The following is a 23,539-nucleotide window of genomic DNA, read 5'->3' on the forward strand; positions in this document are numbered from 1 at the left end:
GAAAGATGATAGAACTAAAGGAAGAAAGGTAAACGTACAATCATAGTTGAACATTCTAATAGCCCTCTCTCAATAATAGGACTGTGAACCAAAAAATCAGTAAGGATTTAGAAGATCTGAACAGTATCGACTAATGGACATTTAGAAACTGATATATCCAGAAATATAAGAATTTATATTCTTTTCAATTACAAATGGGTTACTCAAAAAACAGTTAAAAAAAACTCAAAATCAGTTTAAAATGTTGAAATTTTATAAAATACGGTATAAAAAACAATAGACTAAAATTAGAAATCAATAAGAATGTAATTTAGAAATAAGTAAGTACTTAAACACACTTGTAAATAACTTTTTTATCTAAGAAAAAAATCACAAGGGAATTTGATACTGATGAGTGACAAAAATACGATATATCAAATATATGGGATGCAGATAAAGCAATGCCTAGAGGGAAATGAAGAGTTTAAAATTTTAAAAAAATATTAAAAGGCTTAAAACCAGTTATCTAAGTTTCTTTTTTAAAGGAGCTAGGGAAAGTGAAAAAAAACTACACCCAAAATAATTATAAGGAAATGATAAAGATAAAAAATAACGAAGTAGCCAAGACAAACACTTGTAAAAAATTAACAAAGCTAAAGGTTATTCATTTAAAAGATTAGTACAATGGAGAAACCCTTAATAACACTGATTTTTAAAAATCACAAATACAAATTACAAGTATCATAAAGGAAAGATATTATTATTGGTATATATCCTACATATGCAGCAACCATATAACAGCAACTTTAAAAACTTACATTAAAATAGACACATTCCTGGAAAAACACAAATTACCAATATTTATTCAATAAGAACTAGCATAATTCTGATATTAAAACCAACCAATGATTTTTTGTAATTACGTATCAAAATTTTTCATAAAAACAGACTGAAAAAATAATTTAAAAAGCTGAAGCCCAGTAAGACACAAAAACATGCTTTTTGACCAAGTAGGATTTGTTCTAAATACCTATTTTAACAGTCAAAAAAAATCAATGTAATCCATTTTAACAGAACAAAGAAAAACCATTATTGTCAGAAGAGACATAGAAACATATCTGACAAAACAGACATGATAAAAACTAGGGAAACTAGAATAGAAGGGAACAGCATTATAAAGGACATCTGCAAAATGTAACAGGGGTGTGGGAACTGGACATGCAAATGTGAAAAGAGAAAAATGAATCTAAACCTTACAATCTTCACAAAAATTAACTCAAAATGGTGCACATGGAAGAAAAACTCAATCACATTTTTTAAAGTGACAATTAACAATGTGAAACTTTAAATGCTTCCCTCTAAGATTAAAAAGGGCTCTCAATAAAAAATTAATAATATAGATTGAAAAGTGAGATAAACATGTCTTCATTTTTAGACAACATGATTCTTTGTTTTACACAGATAATGCCAAATATTTTACTAAACAACCACCATAATAAGAGAATTTCTAATACTGTCACAGAGTACAAGGTTAATATACAAACATCAACTGTATTTCTATATATAATCAAAAAAAAAGGAAAACAGTTTAATACATTTAACAATTCAATAAAAAAATAAAATCTTTAGGAATAAATTTTTTAAAAGATATACAAGTCCACTATTCTGAAAAATACAACAAAAACCCAACTGCTAAGAGAAATAAAAGAAATCTAAATAGGTGTTCCCATCATGGCTCAGTGGTTAATAAACCCACCTAGTATCCATGAGGACTCGGGTTCAATCACTGGCCTCACTCGGTGGGTTAAAGATTCTGTGTTTCTGTGAACTGTGATGAAGGTCACAGACGCAGCTCGGATCCCGAGTTGCCGAGACTGTGGCTGTGGTATAGGCTGGTAGCTACAGCTCCCATTCAACCCCTAGCCTGGGAACCTCCATATGCCACAGGTGTGGCCCTAAAAACACAAAACCAAAAAAAAAAAAAAAAAAAGGCAAAAAAAGAGGTCTAAAAAAATGGAGGATAAACAGAACGACTCAGTATCATTAAGATACAGAGTCAACACAACCCAAATCAAAACCCCATCTGGTGTTTTGTTTTTGTAGAAAGTAAAAAGTTGATTCTGAGATATATTTGATCTCAGATGACAGAAACAGTCTTATAAACAACAAGTATTTATACTATCTGATTTGAGAACTTTCTATAAAGCTAAAGTTATTAAGATAGCATTATATAATAAGTGTAGACAAATATAACCAAATAAATCCACAAAAGATCCACGTATATATGGTTAATTGATCTTTAACAAAGGTGCCAATGTAAGGTTTCCAATGGAGAAAGGATACTCTTTTCAACAAATTGTGCTAGAACAAGGATATTCATATGGGCTAGGGGTGGGGTGGGAAAAACCTTAAATTTCTTACATGATCAAAAAAAAAGAAAAGAAAAAAGGAAATGATGATTTTAAATGGACACTAGATCTTAAAAGATAAAACCTAAAATAATACAAGTTATAGTAAAAAGAAGTATAGCATTTACAATGTTGAAGTAGTCAAATAGTTCTCAGAAAGGATACAGCAAGTATCTTGCAGCATATGGAGTTTCCCAGGCTAGGGGTCCAATCACAGCTACAGCTGCTGGCCTATGCCACAGCCACAGCAATGCCAGATCAGAGCCGCTCTGCAACCTAAAGCACAGCTCCAGGGACAAAACCCAAATCCTCACGGATACTAGTCAGATTCATTTCCACTGCACCGCAACAGGAACTCCCCCAAATTCTTCAATAGATATACCAAACTTCATCAAAATTAAGGACTCTTACATCATCTAGAAATGATAAAGCAATCCAAAGGTTGAAAAACAGCTATTCCCTATCTATGTGTGTCAACTATGTATATTTTACAAATGACCTGATTATGGAACTCTATAAAGAACACCAACAACTCAATAATAAGATGAACAATCCCACTTAAAAAGCCCAAAATACATGAACACACATTTCATTACAAAGAAATACAAGTGGCCAACACACACAACAGAACGTGCTCGTTGTCATTATTCAACAGAAGAATGTAAAGCACAAGGGACCATTATAAACCCACCAGAGAGGCTAAAATTAAAAAGCCTGAAAGTATTAAATGTTAGAGGATATGGAATAATTGGAACGCTCATACACTAATGATGATGATGTTAGCGTAAAATGGTAAACCACTTTCGGAAACTATCTGGCAGGTTTTTTTTTTTAAAAAAAATACCAAGTTCAACATACACTTACTCTATGACCTGCAATTCCACTCTTAGGTATTGCCCAGAACAAATAAAAATGTATGCGCGCGCACACACACACACACACAACACATAATATGGCTTTATTTAAAAGAATCCCAAACTAGAAGCAACCCAAATGCCCACCAACACAATCATGTATAAACAAGTTGTGCTACATTCATACTGAATAGAACATTAAAAGAAAATAATAAACTGGTGATACACATGGTTAATATGCAACATGATTAATTTCAAAAATTTATGTTCAGTGAAAGAATCCAGACACAAGAGTAATGAGTAAACCATATGAGTCTACTTATTTGAAGCTCAGAATAGGCAAAACTAATCTATGGCGATGTAAACAAGAACAGCAGTTGCCAAAGTGGTTTAGGGGTTGATTACAAAGATGTACAAGGTTACTTTCTGGGATGATGGCAATGTCCTATATCTTCACTGAAGTATCAGTTACATGGACACAATGTTTGTCAAAATTTATTGTGCTGTACACTCAAGATACATAAATTTAACTCCATTTAAAATTTTATACTGAGGGTATTGATCCTCACCAGCAATGTTTGCAGTTTGCACCAGTTAAGACAAAATGGTTTTACCCCTTTTCCCTCATGCCTCATGCTTATCCCTAATACACACTCTAGAGGAGAAAGAAGCCTGGAAGAAGTGAGAATAAGAAAGGAGACCCTGCCCCTCCCATGCTAAACTCCTCAGATTGAGTGCTGGGCACGCTTTAGAAGCACAGGAAGAAGAGATGAGCCTAAGTATTCCAGTGGACCAGACCAGACTTTCTTACATATCTAGAAGTGACCAGAAAATGTAGGTATATGCAGTCACATCATCATTAAAAGACAGCAAAGAGCAATTCAACATAGCATGGTTGAAGGCTGTGACTGAAGAAAAATAAAAATATTTCATTTATGTACCCGGTCCTGTTTAGACTCAATAAACCAGTTTATGAGGAAATTATTTTCTTGATTTTCTTCTTTAAAAAGGGGTGGGGAGAGAGGAAGTAGGAGAGTAAATTCCCAAGCCATTATAGAGGATCTAAAACTCTGGCGTGGAAGAAAGACGCTATAGATGCAAAGGTTCTAAATGACACTTTTACACTGACAATTGCCTATCAGAGCCCCAAGCCAGAACTGATGTCCTGAGCAAATACCCAACTGCCTGCTGGACATCTCACTCAGGTGTTTAAGCTCCACCCTCACCTCACTCTTTCCCCTTCCATTCTCAGCTGATCCAACCGTGCAGCTCCAGTGCCCTCACTAACCTTCACCAGTTATTACCTGGACTTCTGCTTTCCCTGTACCCCACCCCACCCCACCCCTGAGCTGCTGCCCTCCTAGAGTTATTCTCCACACTACTGTTGCCGTGATACTTCCAAAAAAGCAAGTATGGTTACATATTACTCCCCTTCTACAACACTTCCAAAGCTTCCTGGTGCCTTCGTCAGTATCCGAAGTCCTTGAAGATATGGTCCTGCCCCCTCCCCAGGTGAACCTCCCACCTCTTCACCTGCTTCCCTAAGCCCAGCCATGCTGAGCTGTGGAACCCCATGATCTCTCCTGAGCTACTTTCTTTGCATGCTACTCTGTCAGACATGTCCTTTCCCAATGTCTTTACTGGAGCTACTCCAACTCATCTTGGAGCAAGAGTCAGCACCCCTTAGAAACCCAGCAGAGGTAATGCCAATCTTACAATATTACAGTGCTTCCTAAGAAAAAAAAAAAAATACCAAGGGGCAGCTCCTTGGGAGACTCCAAGCTGACAGTCTAGAGCCTGATCTTACTCATGTTTGCATCCATATGCTGAACAGAGTGTCTCATACATAGAAAGAGCTAAAGAATTTTATCTGAAAGAATAAATGAGAGATCAATGAAGACATGAATTCTGTCAAGGATTTCAGAAAATTCTGAAAATTTAATACATGAAGCAATCATCATACAGCAAGTCAAATTTTGAGTACTGCCCTATGACTTTAAGTAGTCAGGTGAATTTTTTATGCTTCTATGTCTCCAATGTCAAATGAAGAGATTGAGTTAGATAACCTCTAAAGAATTCTTCTCAGCTCTAAAAGTCTACAGGGCTATGATTCTGTGTTAATGCAGAATCAAGAAGGAAATCGGCTTAATTTAAAGCAGGAGAGATTTTAGTTGGACATAAGAAAGAACCTCTTAACAAGGAAGAAAAGGAAGGGACATTTTGGGTTTTCTGTTCCCAGGGTTTTCAGGAGAAAAACAACTAACCATGTGTTTTAAATCATTAAATCATGTCCCAATGTGAGGGGCCATACAGGATTATTTTTAAATTTTACCTCCTTTCCTACGTCCTAATTAGGATGCAGACATCAAAAGCATAGGTAGAAATTCCCCACTGGGAAAGCCCCAAATTTGATAAAATTTGAAAGTTTATCAAAGAACTTGGCACCAGAATCCAGCTTCCTTGTTTAAGCTGCTGAGCTATCTTGAAAGAATCAAATGGTCACTGAAGGCAAGATCTGCAACCAAGGGAGAGCGTTCTCACCAGAGACCCCACCCTGCTGGCACCCTGATCAGGGACTCCAGTCTCCAGAAATGTGAGAAACAGATCCCAATTGTTTAAGCCACCCAGTCTATGGTATTTTGTTATGGCAGCCCAAGCAGACTGAGAAACAGGTCATGCTTAACCAACTTTGATGGTTAACTTCATGTGGCAACTTGGCTAGGCTATGGCACCCAGATGTGCAGTCAAACACTAGATGTTTTTATGAAGATAACTGTGAATGTGATTAATATTTATAATCAGTAGACCATGAGTAAAGCAAATTATCCCCTGTAACATATACCCAATCAGCTGAAGCACCTAAGGACAAAGATTGTGATTTCCCTTATAAAAGAAAAAAAAAGCAAATTTGACTCAAGATCTCAACCTAGAAACTTTGCCTGAGTTTCTAGCCTGCTGGCCTGTCCTACAAACTTCAGACTTGCCACCCCTCCCCAATTGCTCCCTAAAATAAATCTCTATTTCTCTTCCTCTGTGTGTGTGTGCATGTGTGTGTGTGTGTGTAAGCTTATTTGGTTCTGTTTCTCTCTTAACACCCTTCCTAAGTATCAAATTAAGCAAAAGAGTATAACATATACATAGGATATATCAAATAATATACAAAAAATCATGTCTGGGAGAGAAGGGGACAAGGAGGAAAGAAAAAAAAAAAAAACACAGCATATCTTTCCCAAGTTACCTACAAGAGTTGGGGGTAAATTTACAGAAGTACAGGATAGCTATTTTAGACTTAATTGATTTGGTTGATGAGTCTATGCAAATATTGTTAAGTTAAAACTTTTAGTATTGTCTACTGTGTTACATTTACTTTAACCAGTTCTGTCTTCTCCTTAGAGATAACAATGGTCTTAGAGATAAAAATGGAGATTTCTCACTTGCATAGTTTGCAATTCATTCATCTTTAATATTTGCCATCAGATACGCCATATGCCTGACAAAAGATTTTTTCCCACAATGAACAAACATCAACTGTCAACTCTTTTTTACGGCATCACCTCTTGTATTATGTCCAAGTCATCCTACTTCTCAGACCCAGCTCTGCTTCACAGCTGTCATTCTGGGACCTTGCTTCTCCTTTCTCTTGGGTTGCTTCATTTTTTTCTAGAATCAATGTCCTTCTCTTTCTTAGTTTATCTGTTTACTTTGTTGAAGCATATATTCTAGTAACTTTACAAGAAGGGTTAGATGGAAGGTATATTTATCCCTGAAAATATCATTATTTTACTTCACAGTTGCTTGATTATGAAATATTAAGTTGAAGGTAACTTCCCCTCAATTTCAATGGCATTGTCCCTTTATTTTCTAGAACCCAGTGCTATTATTGTAAAGTCTAGCTCCAATAATTTGTTTCTTTCTTTTCCCTCCACATTGTAGAATTCTACAATGGTTTTCTTTGGTCTAAGAATTCTACAATGGTTTTCTTTGATCTTTCTGAATTTTGATTTGTTCAAAAACAGTATCTTTTTTTTATTACTTCTATGTTAATCTCCTATCCTCTTTTGGTGGTCTTGAGACAGGAGATAGATGAGCTCCAAGACAGATATTTATAACCAGCCTCTTGTTCATACTTTTTTGAGGCAGGAGACAGGTACGTTTCTGGGAAGACATTTACAATCAGCCACATATTTATACTTTGAAATAGAGGTAACAACAGGAACAGGGTAAATGACTGGGCTTTGTCTTTTGCGGACACTCTAAACAATGGTAATAGAAGAGGCAGAGGAGTGGCTAAGCCCTGCTTGGGCAAAAGATTTAGAGGTCACATACTTTCTATCCGTGGGGTCAGGGAGTCCAAGGATAGAAACCACACATATGTAGACACATTCCTCAGGGTCAAAAAGGGAGGGGGCACCACCCCATAATGAGTGGTGTCAACTTTCCCAGAAGCCCTGGCTCTTGAATCCATCTTGGCCAAAAGATACACATGCATACTGGAGAGGGACCTCAGTTCAATCAGGTATGAGAAACAAAGCAAGATAATTGGCCAGAGGAAAACAAAGGCCCAGAAGAATTTCCCTATATAAATGATTTAAAAGCCACAGTAATCAAGACAGTGTGGTACTTGGTACCAAAACAAACAGACCAATGGAACAGAATAGAGAACCCAGAAATAAACCCAGACACCTGCGGTCAATTAATCTTTGACAAAGGAGGCAAGAATATAAAATAGGAAAAAGACAGTCTTCTCAGTAAGTACTGCTGGGAAAACTGGACAGCCACATGTAAATCAATGAAACAGGAAAACACCCTCATACCATGCACAAAAATAAACTCAAAATGGCTTAAAGACTTAAATGTAAGACAAGACAATTAAACTCCTAGAAGAGAACATAGGCAAGACATTCTCTGATATCAACCTTACAAAAGGTTTTCTCAGGTCAGTCTCCCAAAGCAACAGAAATAAAAGCAGAAATAAACCAATGGGACCTAATTAAACTGACAAGCTTTTGCACAGCAAAGGAAAGCATTTAAAAAAAAAAAAAAAAAAAAAAAAGACAACCTACAGAATGGGAGAAAATAGTTTCAAATGATGCAGATGACAAGGGCTTAATCTCTCAAATATACAAACAACTTATACAACTCAACAGCAAAAAAGCCAATGACCCAATGGAAAAATGGGCAAAAGACCTAAATAGACATTTCTCTAAAGAAGATATACAGATGGCCAGCAAACACATGAAAAAATGCTCAACATCATGTTCTCTGATTATAAGAGAAATGCAAATCAAAACTACTATGAGGTATCACCTCACACCAGAATGAATGGCCATCATTAATAAGTCCACAAATAACAAATGCTAGAGAGGGTATGTAGAAAAAAGAACTCTCCTACACTGTTGGTGGGAATGTAAATTGGTACAACCACTATGGAAAACACTATGGAGGTACCTTAGAAAACTATACATAGAACTACCATATGACCCAGCAATCCCACTCTTGGGCATACACCCGGACAAAACTTTCATTGAAAAAGACACATGCATCCACATGTTCACTGCAGCACTATTCACAATAGCCAAGACATGGAAACAACCTAAATGTCCATTGACAGATGATTAGATTAAGAAGGTGTGGTATATATACACAATGGAATACTACTCAGCCATAAAAAAAGAATGAAATAATGCCATTTGCAGCAACATGGATGGAACTAGAAACTCTCATACTAAGTGAATGAAGTCAGAAAGAGAAAGACAAATATTGTATGATATCACTTATATCTGGACTCTAATATAGGGCCCAAATGAACTTTTCTACAGAAAAGAAAATCATGGACATGGAGAACAGACTCGTGGTTGCCAAGGGGGAGGGGGAGGGAGTGGGGTGGATGGGGAGCTTGGGGTTAATAGACGCAAACTACTGCCTTTGGATTGGATAAGCAATGAGATCCTGCTGTATAGCAATGGGAACTATATCTACTCACTTATGGCAGAGCATGATAATGTGAGAAAAAAGAATGTATACATGTATGTGTGACTGGGTCAACTTGCTGTACAGTATAAAATTGGCAGAACACTGTAAACCAGCTATAATGGAAAAAAATAGAAATCATTATTAAAAAAAGATTTAAATCACCCCCTTTAGCATGCTTCCTGCTAACAGGGGTGTGTCCACAGTCTTCTCTGAGTGTGCTGTTTTTCTAACTACTTCCCTGCGTGCTCTTCCACATGTGCCATGGGCTATACTTACAAAAACAAACCTGTGCCCATTTTTACAGTTTTGCTTCCTTGAAACATTCCTGTTTTCAATAGGGACAATAATTAGGGCAATTCTGCTTTTACCCTCTAACCCCTGGTGGTCTAGCAGCTAGGACTCCTGATTTTCACCCAGGCCACCCAGTTTCAATTCTTAAGCAATAAATCAAGATCCCACTTCAAGCCATTACTCACTGCTTTCTCCACAAGATCAGTCACTCTAGAACTCAAAATGGATTTGAATCTCACAGATTGATCCACTTTTCTTATCTTTCATCTCCTATTTTCCAAGTTTGCTTTTTATTTACTTTGCTATTGTTATTTTCCAAATCTTGCTTTGAATTTATTTTGGCTAAGTATATTCTTATTTACAAGACCTCTTGTCTATTCCTTAACTGTTTCTTTATCATAGCATCTTGTTCTTAATTCATAAATAAAATAGCATCGCAAACCTTTTTTAAGAGAATTAAATTATTTTGACATTTTCTTGTCTCTACTTTCTATACGTTTAAAAAAAAATTTGTTCCTATCCGTGTTTCTTCTATATTAAAAGCTTTCCCCTAATGTTTGTGATCTTTGTCTACATATTCATATTTACAAGTTGAGGCACAAAAAAAATCTCAATAGAAGCTTGAAATGTATGGGCTGGGCATGTTTTCTGGAGGCTTCTCTGAAGAGAAATCAATCAGAAAGAAGACTTTCCTTTTTTTTTTTTTTTTAAAGACTCTCAGATATAAGGATTTGGAAATTTTTTCATCCAAGAGTTATTTTGTTTCTCAAGACACTAATTTTCTGCTCTCCTGCTTCAGGAGTACCTACTGTTTTCAGACCTGATTTACCTTCGCCCTCTGCTATACACATGATCCCCCTGAATACAGAGCTTTCCAGTTAATTTCTCCGAAGAAGCACCTCAGTTCTTTGAAAAAGAGATGGGAGGCTGACGAGGAGAGTGTCATGTGATCATGCCATGTAGAGAGGGGTCAATCCCGAAAATGGATTCCTGTTCTTTATGAGCCTTTCCCGCATTTTAAAAATTTGATTTTATTTCAACATATGGTAATCAACATTTCAATAAAAATTTTAAATGAAACCATTTACAACAGAATCAAACAAAATCAAATATCTAGAAACACATCTAACAAAATAGGAACAAAACTTCTATATGAAATTACTGAAAGAAAAAATATTGAGAAAAATTAAGATGAGCTAAACAAATACAGCGATATGCTTTTATTAATGGACTGAAAAACTCAGTATTACAAATATATCACTTCTCCCCAAACTGATGCATAGTTTCACTGAAATTCCCTAAGAAAGAGAAAAGCAGCTCCTGACATCTTGGTGCTTGTCAAGTCCTATCAGCTGACAGTGGTGTTGCTACAAGATGGTCTAGTCCTCACATATAGGCCTTGGGGTTTCCCTGTTAAACAATTCCATTGAACACCAATATCAGACAAGAACTCCCAGTGCCCAATGTGGATCAAAATAAGATTATTCCACTATCAAGTCTGGAAAGATATTGCTATGGTTTATGTCAGAGAGTGTTTAGCCTGATTTCCTCTAAGAGTTTTATGGTATCCAGTCTTATACTTAGGTCTTTAATTCATTTTGAGTTTACTTTTGTGTATGGTGTTAGGAAGTGTTCTAATTGCATTGTTTTACATGTAGCTGTCCAACTTGCCCAGCACCACTTATTGAAGGGACTGTCTTTTCTCCATTGTATATTATTACCTCCTTTGTCATAGATTAGGTGACTGTAGGTATGTGGGTTTAATTCTGGGCTTTCTATTCCTGTTCCACTGATCTATACTTCTGTCTTTGTGCCAGTACCATAAGGTTTTGATGACTGTAGCTTTGTAGTATAGTCTAAAGTCAGGGCGTCTGATTCCTCTAGCTCCATTTTTCTTTCTCAGGATGGCATTGTCTATTCTGGGTCTTTTGTGCTTCTAAACAAACTTTAAGAAACTTATTAAGAAGATGTGGTACACATACACAATGGAGGATTACTCAGACATTAAAAGGAAAGAAATAACAGCATTTGCAGCAAAAATGGATGGACGCAGAAATTACCATGCTAAGTGAGGTTAGTCAGACAGTGAGACACCAACATCATATGCTATTACTTACATGTGGAATCTAAGAAAAGGACACAATGAATTTCCTTGAGGAACAGATACTGACTCACAGACTTTGAATAACTTGCCGTTTCCAAAGGAGGTTGAGGGGTGGGGAGATGCACTGGGGATTTGGGATGGAAATGCTATAAAATTGGGTGATGATCATTGTAGAACTATAAATGTAAGAAAATTCATTGAGCAATAAAAGAAAAAAGAAACAAAGAAAAAAATAAGTCTGGAAAGAGACAGGATGTGATTATTATCCAAGCCACAAAACCACCAAACAGTCCCCTATCTCAGCAGAGATAAAACTGTTACTTCTTTACCAATTACAGCTCTAGCCTCAGGCAAAAGCTTTATAGCCTTTAGTAAGCTTTAGTCTTGCCTCTTGGGTAAGTTTTATTAAGATAACCAATAATAGAATTACCAGTTTTCTGACAGCATCTGATTCACAGCAAACATGTACTTCCTTAAACTTTCCATAAAATCGTGTAATAAAACCCTAAATTCTATTCTAAATCTTTTAAAATATCATCTAACTGAGATATCCTATGGTTCCCCATGATGTACATTCTCACAATGAGTAATAAATTCAACTTATTCAACTGCAAGCATATTCCTAGTTTTCTTTGGCTGGGGGACATTGTATTTGGTAAACTTATTCTAAAAGTTGAAATATTATCATCTAATGTCAAAATTATTTGAGTATTTCTTACTTATACCTTTTTTTTCTTAACTCTGAGCACAATTCTACTATTACTGGAAAATAATACTGTTAAGTAATAAAATTCAAATGAGAACTTTTTTTTTTTTTAATTAAAAAAATTTTTGGCCACACTTGTGGCATGCAGAAATTCCTGGTCTAGGAATTGAACCTGGGCCACAGCAGTGACCCAAGCCATAGCAGTGACTGGGCTTAACCTGTTGAGCCACAAGGAAACTCCTCAAATGAGAAAATTTTAAATTGCCTTTACTCAGTGATTTATGAATAGGACAACATCCCATCTAATAGACAGAAGGGAGCTCTGAGGACCTATACAAAATGAAAGACTTGTATAGGCAGAAAGAAGTGGGACAAAGAAATTATACTAGCAAAAAGAGATTGGATGTGGCAAAACCACTTCCCTTTAGGGGATGACAGAGTTCTACTGGGCTGACTGCCTTGCCAGGACTGATCAGACAGCTCCTGACTGGTCCAAAATTCTACTTCTGAGAGAGGTCAAATGTATAATTAAGTTGACTCTCAGTTTGGTAACATGGGAAGCAGCATAAGTGATTCCAGTTTGGGCCTGTTGTCTTGTTTTTGATGGGTATTTGGGGCCTGTTGATTTTACTTGCTTGTAATGAGAAATTTGTTCTCATTTTGGTAAATGTTTCATGTTCACTTGGAAAAAATTATATAATATTGTATATTAAGGTATATAATAAGGAATGCATATTATTTATTTTAATATTCTACCAACATCAGTGAGGTTAAGTTTACTAGTCATTTTGTTCAAATTTTTCCTATCTCAACTGGACTTTTCTGTTTTTTCTAACAGCTACCAACAGATATTAATGCCTCACACCACGTTTATTTTTTGTTGTTATATTTGTCCTTTCAGTTCTACCCTGTGAACCTTCTAAACAAAGGTATTTTGCCAGCTTTCAAACCTATAGCACTGCCACCATCTGCAGTACACGTCATTTCTAAGACTTAGGGTTCTAGACGATGAATCTCTTTCTGGTCAGTATACCCCTCTGCAAGATGGTAAGTGGTAGCTTCCTCTGTTTTGCTAAGCTAGTTACCACTCCTCTTTCTGCTTTTGATATTGCTAAACTTTATTAAAGTTTACAATCCGCTGATGTTCCATCCCACTTTCTTATTAATATCATTTAACAGCTTTATGACTACTTGGTAGTAGTTTGGTGGAGAGGGAGAGGAGAGAAAAAACAAGTGGTCATTTTGTCATATTAAATTGTGTCCAAAGCCCAGGACCATCTTATTAGTCTCACACACACACAGCTAGGCTAATATATTTAGAAATGAACCCTACCCCCCTCCCCACAGCTTCCAACCAGGGCTCCCACTCCAGGCAGACACTGGAAGAAGACTGGAAGGAAGCTCAAAAATCTAAATGGTGCATTAACTCGAGCCTTTCCCTCATGTCATCATCAATGTCAAAGACAGCAGGGACCTACCCAGTGATGACCTACCACTGATAGGAAAAGCCCAGCTCCCCTCTATTTCTTCCCCTGTGCATGCTATCTTTACACTCTATCTGCAGCAACCCAGCCCTTGACCTTGCTTCATGATCTGAGGCTTCTCACCTTCCCAGACAGAGGAGATGCCTGCCCTTGTCTCTATATCTCAATTCCCATGAGACACAGCGAATTTTTTCAGCAAGACACCATTGGTCCAAACCTTTAGGAAAGAATGATGGATCAGGAGATTGACTGGGGTTGGGGGGTAGAATCTGAAGGACTTAATCACCCACCTATCTCTTTATAGGGCAACCCCCAGCATCTCGGCCCTGAGACTCACCTGCATACCTCTGACACCTGCTGTGTAGTGTCTGTGGACCCAAAGCAAAGAGACTGCGTGAAACAGGGCAGAGAGAAGCTCTGGCTCATGTACAGGGCCTCCCACTTTCAGTTAGTGCTCTTGCCTTCTTGGCTTGTGAGCTCTGCCAGCCTAGCCAATGATACCTGTCAACCCTCTCCATGATAACTTCACTGTCCTGTCCAATCCTCTGCGTGCCTAAGCACACACAGGATCTACCAATCCTTCCTTTGTGCTCTGCCAGTGGTAATTCATCACTCAAACGATTCTTATATTTACAGAAGATCAGTTCCTGGGAAAAATATATAACTTCTCAGAAATGGACACACATCTCACCAACATCTTACTTCAGCCTCAAAATTCTAGTTTAGTGAACTGTACAGGAGAGTTGATGCAGTGTACTTGTAACAGATTACACTGAAGCCAGGTACACCTGGATTCAATTATACCCTGGCCACTTATTACCTGTGGGATCCTGAGTGAGTTATTGCATCTCCTTAAGCCTATTTCTTCATCTGGAAAATGGAGGTGATAATAAACCCTAATTCAAATATTGTAAGGATTCAAAGAAATAACACAGAGATTATCAATTAGCAGAGTACGTAAAACAGAAAAAGCACTTGATAAGTATTAATCCATCCCGTCAAAGCTGACCTAAGCTAGTAATAAATCAATGGTCTCCCCATGGCAGACTACTACACAGACTGTCTGGAAAGCATTACATGGACCCTGACTGCCTGGAGTTCCTAAATTAACTCTTTTTATCTTTAATGCTGACTTCTGGATGCTTCTAAATCCCTTGATCCCCAAACACAATGCAAAGTCAATCTTTCAGATCCATTACAGTATCCAAAGCATGTTAAAAATAGTAAAAAAAAAAAAAAAAAAAAAGGAAGTTTTTGAAATTAGTCTGATGCTGTAAAAATAACTACAAAAATAACGTCTTAGGGAGTTCCTTTTGGTGGATCAGTGGTAACAAACTCAACTAGGATCCATGAGGATGTAGGTTTAATCCCTGGCCTCACTCAGTGGGTGAAGGATCTGGTGTTGCTGAAAGCTGTAGTGTAGGTGGCAGACTCAGCTCAGATCCTGTGTGGCTGCGGCTGTGGTGTAGGCCAGCAGCTGTAGCTGTGATTCACCCCTAGCCTGGGAACATCCATATGCCACAGGTATGGCCCTAAAAAAATAAATAAATAAAAAATAACTCCTCTAGGTTTAATAGTTCTTGATTTTAATAGAAAGTCAGCTATGATCAAGGGTACACAGTAATTGACACAATATTGCAAATATCCACAAATTACAGATTACTTTCCATCCCAGGTGTTTAAACAGAAATGGTAGCATACTATTGTATGCAAAGCTTTTCTTGCTCATTATTCTGTGACCACAATTTCTTTGAAATCTGAGTGGTAGCAACATTCTGCTCAATTACCCATGACTCGTACAAATCAGCCCTCAAAGATATCTAGTAAATTAACAGAAGAATGAACTATTTTTAAAGTACTGCTCTTGGTTTCAAATTATGAAATTGTATCAATAATACTTAAGAAAATGATGCTAATTCTTCCACAGTTCCTGAAATTTTTTCAATTTCCAATCACTAAAAAAATCAAGCCTTTCTGGATCCTACCACTAATTAATGTAATGAAAAAGGGCACATGAGCCAATTTGGACTGACATAAACACATGGTATTCGCCCACCAAGATCTTAATTCCTGCAGTAGAACAAACACAGGTGGGGTACACTTGACAGGCTATTTCTGCACAAAATGAATCTGACACTCAGTCTGACAATGCCATTACTGTGGGAAATCATTTAGCAGACAAGATTCCTAACAGCAGTCCAACTGACAGATATGCATACCCCATGTTGAGGATGAAACAAAAATCACCAGTTAAAGCTAATGTAGAAGGAAAATGTAATAGTGCCGTTTCTGGTAATGGATCATCTGAGATAACCCAAGAGAATGAATGGTGTTAACTCCATCTTGTGCCCAGAGTCAGCCTAACTTAAAAGGCTAACTTTATTCTCACTGTAAAATAATAGCTTTCTTTCCTCTACTTTTTTTTTTTTTTTTTTTTTACTGAGGGGGAGTGTGCTGCTAATGGGTGGAGTGAGGCAGCATCAATTAAATACAAGGAGATTTTCAATCACATACTTAAATTATGAGGACTGAATGTGACCCTGGGGATTGGCATTGCCTGTGAGGCAAAGTACCGTATTCTTCCTCTGGGGAGCACTCCTGGGGATGGATTGAATGAATCATCAATACATATTAGCAAAGGCAGATTTACCATGACAATAATGAAGCTTAAGCTTTAGGACTCTCACTCACATGGGCCTCTTCTAAGGGCTTGGGAGGAGCCCTAGCAATGTGTTTGTAACAGGCTTAGGTTTTTATAAATTCTGCAAAAGTGAGATCTACACCACTGCCATTGAGATCACCTCCTTCTACCCCAATTCTTCCCTGTCACACACCCTCTCAAACACAAGCACCCTGCCAGATGCAGTGTGGGAACATCTATGGGGATGCTGGGATCCGGCTACGGAGTAGCTGAGTTGAGAGTACATTTAGTTGGGGATTAGGAGGATACACCTCTGTACTCCTCTGTAAAGTAAGCCATTACTAGGGGGTTCTGATGGAATGACTTCCAGGAACGCTCCTGCTATAACGGGGCTCCGAATCCCCCCGTGTCATAACCCAAAGACGCAGGGCCAGAGACTGCAAAAAAATCAACGTGGCCTACGTTGCCCAGCACCAAAAAGAAATGGGGTGTAGGAGAAAACAAGCCTTGAAATAAGAGCCAGGGGAGTTCCCGTCGTGGCGCAGTGGTTAACGAATCCGACTAGGAACCATGAGGTTGCGGGTTCAGTCCCTGCCCTTGCTCAGTGGGTTAACGATCCGGCGTTGCCGTGAGCTGTGGTGTAGGTCGCAGACGCGGCTCGGATCCCAAGTTGCTGTGGCTCTGGCGTAGGCCGGTGGCTACAGCTCCGATTCAACCCCTAGCCTGGGAACCTCCATATGCCGCAGGAGCGGCCCAAGAAATAGCAACAACAACAACAACAAAAAGACAAAAGACAAAAAAAAAAAAAAAAAAAAAAAAAAAAAAGAAGTAAGAGCCAGGAACTGGCCCATGGAAAAGTATTTTAAACCTTACAGAAAGGTATTTTCTATGAAAGAAACTTGAGATTCCCAAATTTGACAGCAGTGTTAAAAATGTACATGCCGTTACTAATAAACTCTAAAATTTTTCTAAATGAGCAGTAAAAAAACAAAGTCCAATCAACCCTGATAAAGGGAAGACAATTTCTAAGCTTTCTACAGAAAATATTACAAAGATTATTGTTGTATGAAGTGATCAAAGACCACGCAGCCAAAAATTTCTTTCAAAAATCAGACAATGGAGGCAATTAATTAAAATATTACATAATTTTTCTGGATATTATATGATAATGGTGGTATTTATAGTGTTCTTAAAAAATTATAATTTGTTGTACTTAAACTATTGTTTTCCTTTAAGAGGTCCTCTAAAATTATTAAGTTTCAAGTCCAACAAAAGCTGGAACTACTTTTGCAAATTAGGTCCTTGTCTTCAACACACCATAGGATAAGTGAATATCATTCCAAGTATATACGTGAACGTCCCAGAAATTTCAAAATGTGACTTAATGTTAACCTGAATAGCTCATGTAAATCTTGCAAAAAATAATGAATACATTAACCTGAAGTATAGGGAAAGCATAATTTGAACTAACATATTCTTTAACTTGTATATAAAGTTTCAAGGACATCATTTAATCATCATATAGAAGAGTCAGCACAGAAAGTTTATAAGATTTATCCCTGGAGTTCCCACTGTGGCTCAGTGGTGATGACCCTGACTAGTATCTATGAGGATGTGGGTTCAATCTCTGGCCTCACTCAGTGAGTTAAGGATTCGGCATCACCATGAGCTATGGTGTAGGTCACAGACTCAGCTCAGATCCCATGTAACTGTAGCTGTGGGGTAGGCTGGCAGCTACAGCTCTGATTCAGCCTCTGGCCTGGGAACTTCCATATGCTGCAGGTGCAGCCCTTAAAAAAAAAAAAAAAATGGGGGGGGATTTATCCCTGAAACTTATCTTTAGGAAAAAAATCACTAACAAAAGCTTTCTGAGCCTACCAAACTTCACACCCAACAGCACTGGCTCTAAAACCACACTACCTACTGCTTAGACTGTTTCTCCAAATTATGTTCGAGGAGAAAGTTCAGGTATTTCTAAATCCTGATAGCTTGATATTTGACTAATTAAGTTTGTTGTGAGTGTAATTCTGCAGGGAGTTCAAAATAGTCCTTAATTACACCCAATTCCACTTTTCAGCGTCTCTAGTGAAATATGTGTCTATTTGGTAGTCTTCTGCAGTCACCTGTGTAAAACATAGCCAGTTGCATGTTCCATGAGAGCTGTGAGCACTCAATAAACCTGCTCAAAATCCCTGGGCTCCCCCTGGGTGCCAGCACGCCTGAGCCATGCTGGCACCTCAAACTTGTTCCATCTGGTCCCAGAGTCAGAGTGAACTCGAGGGTCTGTGCACTGTGATGAATACACCAATTACCTTTCTGAGGAAGAATCAAAACCTGTCTGGATCAAAACATCGTTCAAATGATTTAGGTGTGTACCATATGTAAAAAGGCCACGAGCACTTGAAACACTATCATCCCCAACAGGTTTCATCTATCTTTTCACAGACTTGCCTTTTTGTTTAAAAAAAAAAACAAAACAAAAAAAAAAAAAAACAAAAAGCGCAGAAATAGCAGTCCCGGTTGTTAAAGAGATCTGCCCAGGGAGCTGGCTTGAATCCTGTTCTGTAGCCTTGGCTAGGGGTGGTGCGAACTGGCAAGGAAAAGGGGTCTGGGGGGTGGAGGAGGAGGAGTTAAGCTCTATTTTTAGGGCCAGAGAAAACTGTTCCATTTTAGAACAGCTTCTACTCAGTTGGAAATACCACAAACTAAGGCCATGAACATATTTCATTGTCCATAATTACATGTTACACTATCTCTACGCTGTATACATTTTTTAAAAAAAGTAAGGCTGTCTTCATGTGTGCAAGCACATAGAGATTCACAAATAGAAAGATCTTGTTCTCAGATACTCAAGTTTTATTTAAAGCAAACCATACTCCACTCCCACCCCCCTCTAATGTTAATGGTCTTTATCCTATTCTTCATATAACAACAGTTGAGAAGCCTTAATTAACTGCTAACATATCTTAAACAGCCTCATTTTTACAACTTGCTAATGGTCCTTCTTAGTGAAGAAGATGTGACTAAGGGTCAGGGCTGTAAGTGGGTGACAACAGCAGCCACAAGGAGGTGAAAGAAAGATAGAAACTTGAACAGGATTCAGGAAGTTGCTGAGGCCATGTAAGACCATTAGTGAAAATACAGAGTTATGCACCCTAAATTATAAATTTCAAGGCTTTCTTCAATTTACATCATATACATCATGGTTAATCGTCTCTAGTACCTGTGATAATAGAACTTTTCTTCATAAAATGGGTTACTCTAGGAAGTTGATTCAAGTATAGGCAACTTTGACACAGCTCTCAAAACAACATCAGAAAGGTGGCTTTTCTTTCCATAGCTTGTCTTTTTCAATGACTCTTCTTTTTTCCCTTTCCTTCTTCCTACTCCTTGAGTAAGTTTTGGGAGCACCAGTAGCATCCATGTGCAATGCCTCCCTCTCCAGTGTTGGCATTCTGGTTGATTAAGCTCACACAGTGGTATGTACTTTGGAGAAAAATAAAGGAAGGTAAGGGCCAGAGGTAATGCTAGGACAACTGAAAAGTTGAGGAAGGTCTCCTTAAAGAATGACATTTTACCAGAGATCTAAATAAGGGCATAAAGCATGCAAAGCACCTAAAAGCAAAGGGCAGAGAGAACAGTACATGCAACGGCCCTAAGGCAAAAGCATACTGGGTGTGACTGAAGAGCAAGAATGCAAGGACAGCCTGGAGGAGGGGGTGTTGGGAGGTGAGGTCAGAGAGAAAGCAGGGATCAGATCACAGAGGGCCTGACTCTTCAGTCCCTGCTTTTGGACTATAAGGAGGGATGCAATTAGTAGGGTTGTGAATGCAAGAGTGATACAATGACAGGCTCACTCTGACTGTTGGGTGAAGAATAGAGAGAGAGGAGCAAGGGTTCATGCAGGGTGACCATTGAGGAAGCAACTGCAACAATCCGGGAGAGGAATAATGGTAGCTCAGCCAGGGTGTTAGCAGGGCAGGTGTGGAGAGAGGATGGATTCTGGGTATGTTTTGAGAGCAGAGCCAATAGGATTTTCTTGTAGTTTAGACATTAAATTTTAGAGAAAGATAGGATGTGAGAGAGTCATTGGTAACTCATAGGTTCCTGATCTGGGAACCAGAAAAGATGGCATTACTCTCTACCAAGATGGGTCAGGCAGCCCAAAGAACAGGTTTTGAAGATATCAGAAGTTTGGTTTTGTACAAGTTTCAAAACCTACTGAATATTCAAGAAGAAATATCCAATCAACAGTTAGTTACAAGAATCTTGATTTCTAGAAGAGAGGCTCAGGTTGTAGATAAAATTTGACAGTTGAAAGCACAGAAATGATATAAAGATTGTATAGGTGTCATGAGATCTGGTGAAAGAATCTACATAATGAAGGGAAATGGAAAAGGGAAAAGGCTCAAGGATTGAAACACAGGGCAGACCAGTGTTTCAGTGTATAAACTGGGGGAGGTCAAAAGAAATCAAGAAAAAGAGCTAAGGAGTCCCTCGTGAATCATCCTATGTGTCCCACTGTGAAAGGAGAATGAGCCAGTTCTTAGTTCCCAAGAGCCATGCTCCCTACTGTAGGAAGAAAGCTGCTAAAGTGTCTACAGCATCTCAGTCATCTGTCATGACATATTCCTCCCTATACACTCAGACACAAACTTACTCTCCCTCACACTTGCAAGAACACACACTCACACACACCTTCACATCCAGGGTGCTCATCCAAAAGACCAGCCCCATATACAGCTTGGGTGCAAGTTTAGGAATGCACTTGGGATTACCCCAGCCAGGGCTCCATGAAGCCAAAGACTGCCTCAGAGCATCACTCCACTCACCTGAGAAGGCAGGCAGAGAAGGGGGAAGGGAACAGGAATTGAGTGAACTTCAAGGCTGTGTCTTGATTCCATGACACAGAATATTTTTCCAAAGGGAACAAAACCCACAAAGTAAATTATTCTGTCTCCAAAGAATCATTCAAGTTTTGAAGAGTTTTATTTCTCACTAAAACTTATAGGGCCTAACAGTATCTAGAAGCTCTCTCAGTGTGCACGGGGCAGAACAAGGCGAAGGGCTCCTGGTCATCAATCCCCTCCTCGTGCATCAAGACTTGGCAATCCCAAAGGTGCAGACTCTCTGTGGGACCTCTGTGCCTCTAGATTATGCTGCGTTTCTACAAGATGTCATAATGCCTGGGAAAGGTCAAGTTTTACACACTCTAATTAAGTACTTTCACTTGCTTTGTGCAGCTTGCAGTATTTCTAGTGCTATTCTGAACTAAGTATTCATTTGGTCCCTGCTGGTCTCTTTGTTAATCAACACTTTAAGTGGTCTTGAAAAAAAATGTTCTCAGGGGTAACTCTTATTTTCCAAGCAATATAATTGAAGCTGTAGCTATACTTTGCCAAAGTGATGGAATGATCCAGTCAGGGGAGAAGTGGGCAAACCAAATGTCCTATTTAGAGACATGTGGCTGAGTACTGAAAATTTCTATTTGTAAGCTGTTGTGCTGGCATCATATGGACATTCTCTGTGCCATGGAGCTTGCCTGTGATGACTCTACTGGAAAGTGCAACACTGAGAAGCAAGAGAGAACAACGCCCCGCCATAACCCAACTTTGAACACGGGTTCTGACCCTGTTGCAGTCTCTCACAAACACAACTACCAATAGTTACCAGATAACACAGAAAATTTAATGAACCCTTAGCAATGTGTGGATTGTTTATTCATGGCCCCCACTGGGGATGAGCATCTCCCAGTGAGATGAAAAGAACCTTTGATGACCTGGGGGGACTTGAGTTACCCCACTTTATCCAGCAGCACCTAATTGCCCATCCCGGCCTCTTCATGCAGAAAAACCCCTAGGAACTAAGGAAAGCTGGATGAAAGCCAATTTTGTATTAGATTGAGAGAGGCATTTCCAGCAATTAGTTACAGGGAAAAAAAAATGAAGCCTTTATGAGCAAAGCCTATTATTTTATTTGAAATAAATCACAGAATATCTGACACATTCTCGTTCATACCAATTTTTTTAAAAAATCCAAAACCAATTATTTGTCCTGAATAACCTACTCTTCAGTTATTCAAGCGTCAATCAAGACTTAAATAAAAAAGAATGAGATCTTGCCATTTGCAACAACATAGATGGACCTTGAGGTTATGTTATGTGACATAAGTCAGACAAGACAGATACTGTATGGTCTCATTTATATGTGAAATCTTAAAAACAAACAAATCCAAAGCTTCTAGATACAGAGAACAGAGCAGTGGTTGCCAGAGGCTGGGGCATGGGGGAGCAGGTGAAATGGGTGAAGAGGGTCAAAAGGTATAAACTTCCAGCTCTAATGTAATGTACAATGAAGATGTAATGTACAATGTGGTGAATGTACAATGTGGTGACTGTCTATAGTTAATAACACTTTATTCCACATTTGAAAGTTGCTAAGGGAATAGATCTTGAAATTTCTCATCATAAGAAAAATACTTCTGTTAACTATGTATGGTGACACTATACTTGTGGTGACCATTTGGTAAGATATACAAATATCAAATCATTATGTAATACACCTGAAACTAATTAATGGTATATATTAATTATACCTCAAGGATTAAAAAATTAAAAATGGAAAATGGTTTTTTTTTTCATGAAGGTGACATAAATATTAAAACTAGTCACACTGACTTTAGGCTTATGTCATAACTCAGTAAATGTGCAACAAACCAGTGAAGTTAACAACAACAAAAAAGACTAAAAGAAGTCAATGTAACATATAAGGGAGGTAATTACACAGTTATAGGAGACTAGACTATATCTCCACTGACCCTGTCAAATTTCTTCTAAATCCTATTTCTGAGGTGGAAATTTTACTATTAGAATACAATGGAATACTACTCAGCCATAAAAAAGGATGACATAATGTCATTTGCAGCAACATGGATGGAACTAGAGAATCTCATCCTGAGTGAAATAAGCCAAAAAGACAAAGACAAATACCATATGATATCACTTATAACTGGAATCTAATATCCAGCACAAATGAACATCTCCTCAGAAAAGAAAATCATGGACTTGGAGAAGAGACTTGTGGTTGCCTGATGGGAGGG

The 23,539-nt window shown here is 38.1% G+C and overlaps 1 protein-coding gene across 8 annotated transcripts in view; it reads right to left on the bottom strand.

Annotated features, from left to right (window-relative positions):
• Nucleotides 1–23,539, bottom strand: part of CCDC85A (coiled-coil domain containing 85A) — a 691,471-nt gene that overhangs the window by 97,694 nt on the left and 570,238 nt on the right. The gene's annotated exons all lie outside the window — the stretch shown is intronic.

This window comes from Sus scrofa, chromosome 3 (assembly GCF_000003025.6).
Source record: "Sus scrofa isolate TJ Tabasco breed Duroc chromosome 3, Sscrofa11.1, whole genome shotgun sequence".
NCBI lineage: Eukaryota > Metazoa > Chordata > Mammalia > Artiodactyla > Suidae > Sus > Sus scrofa.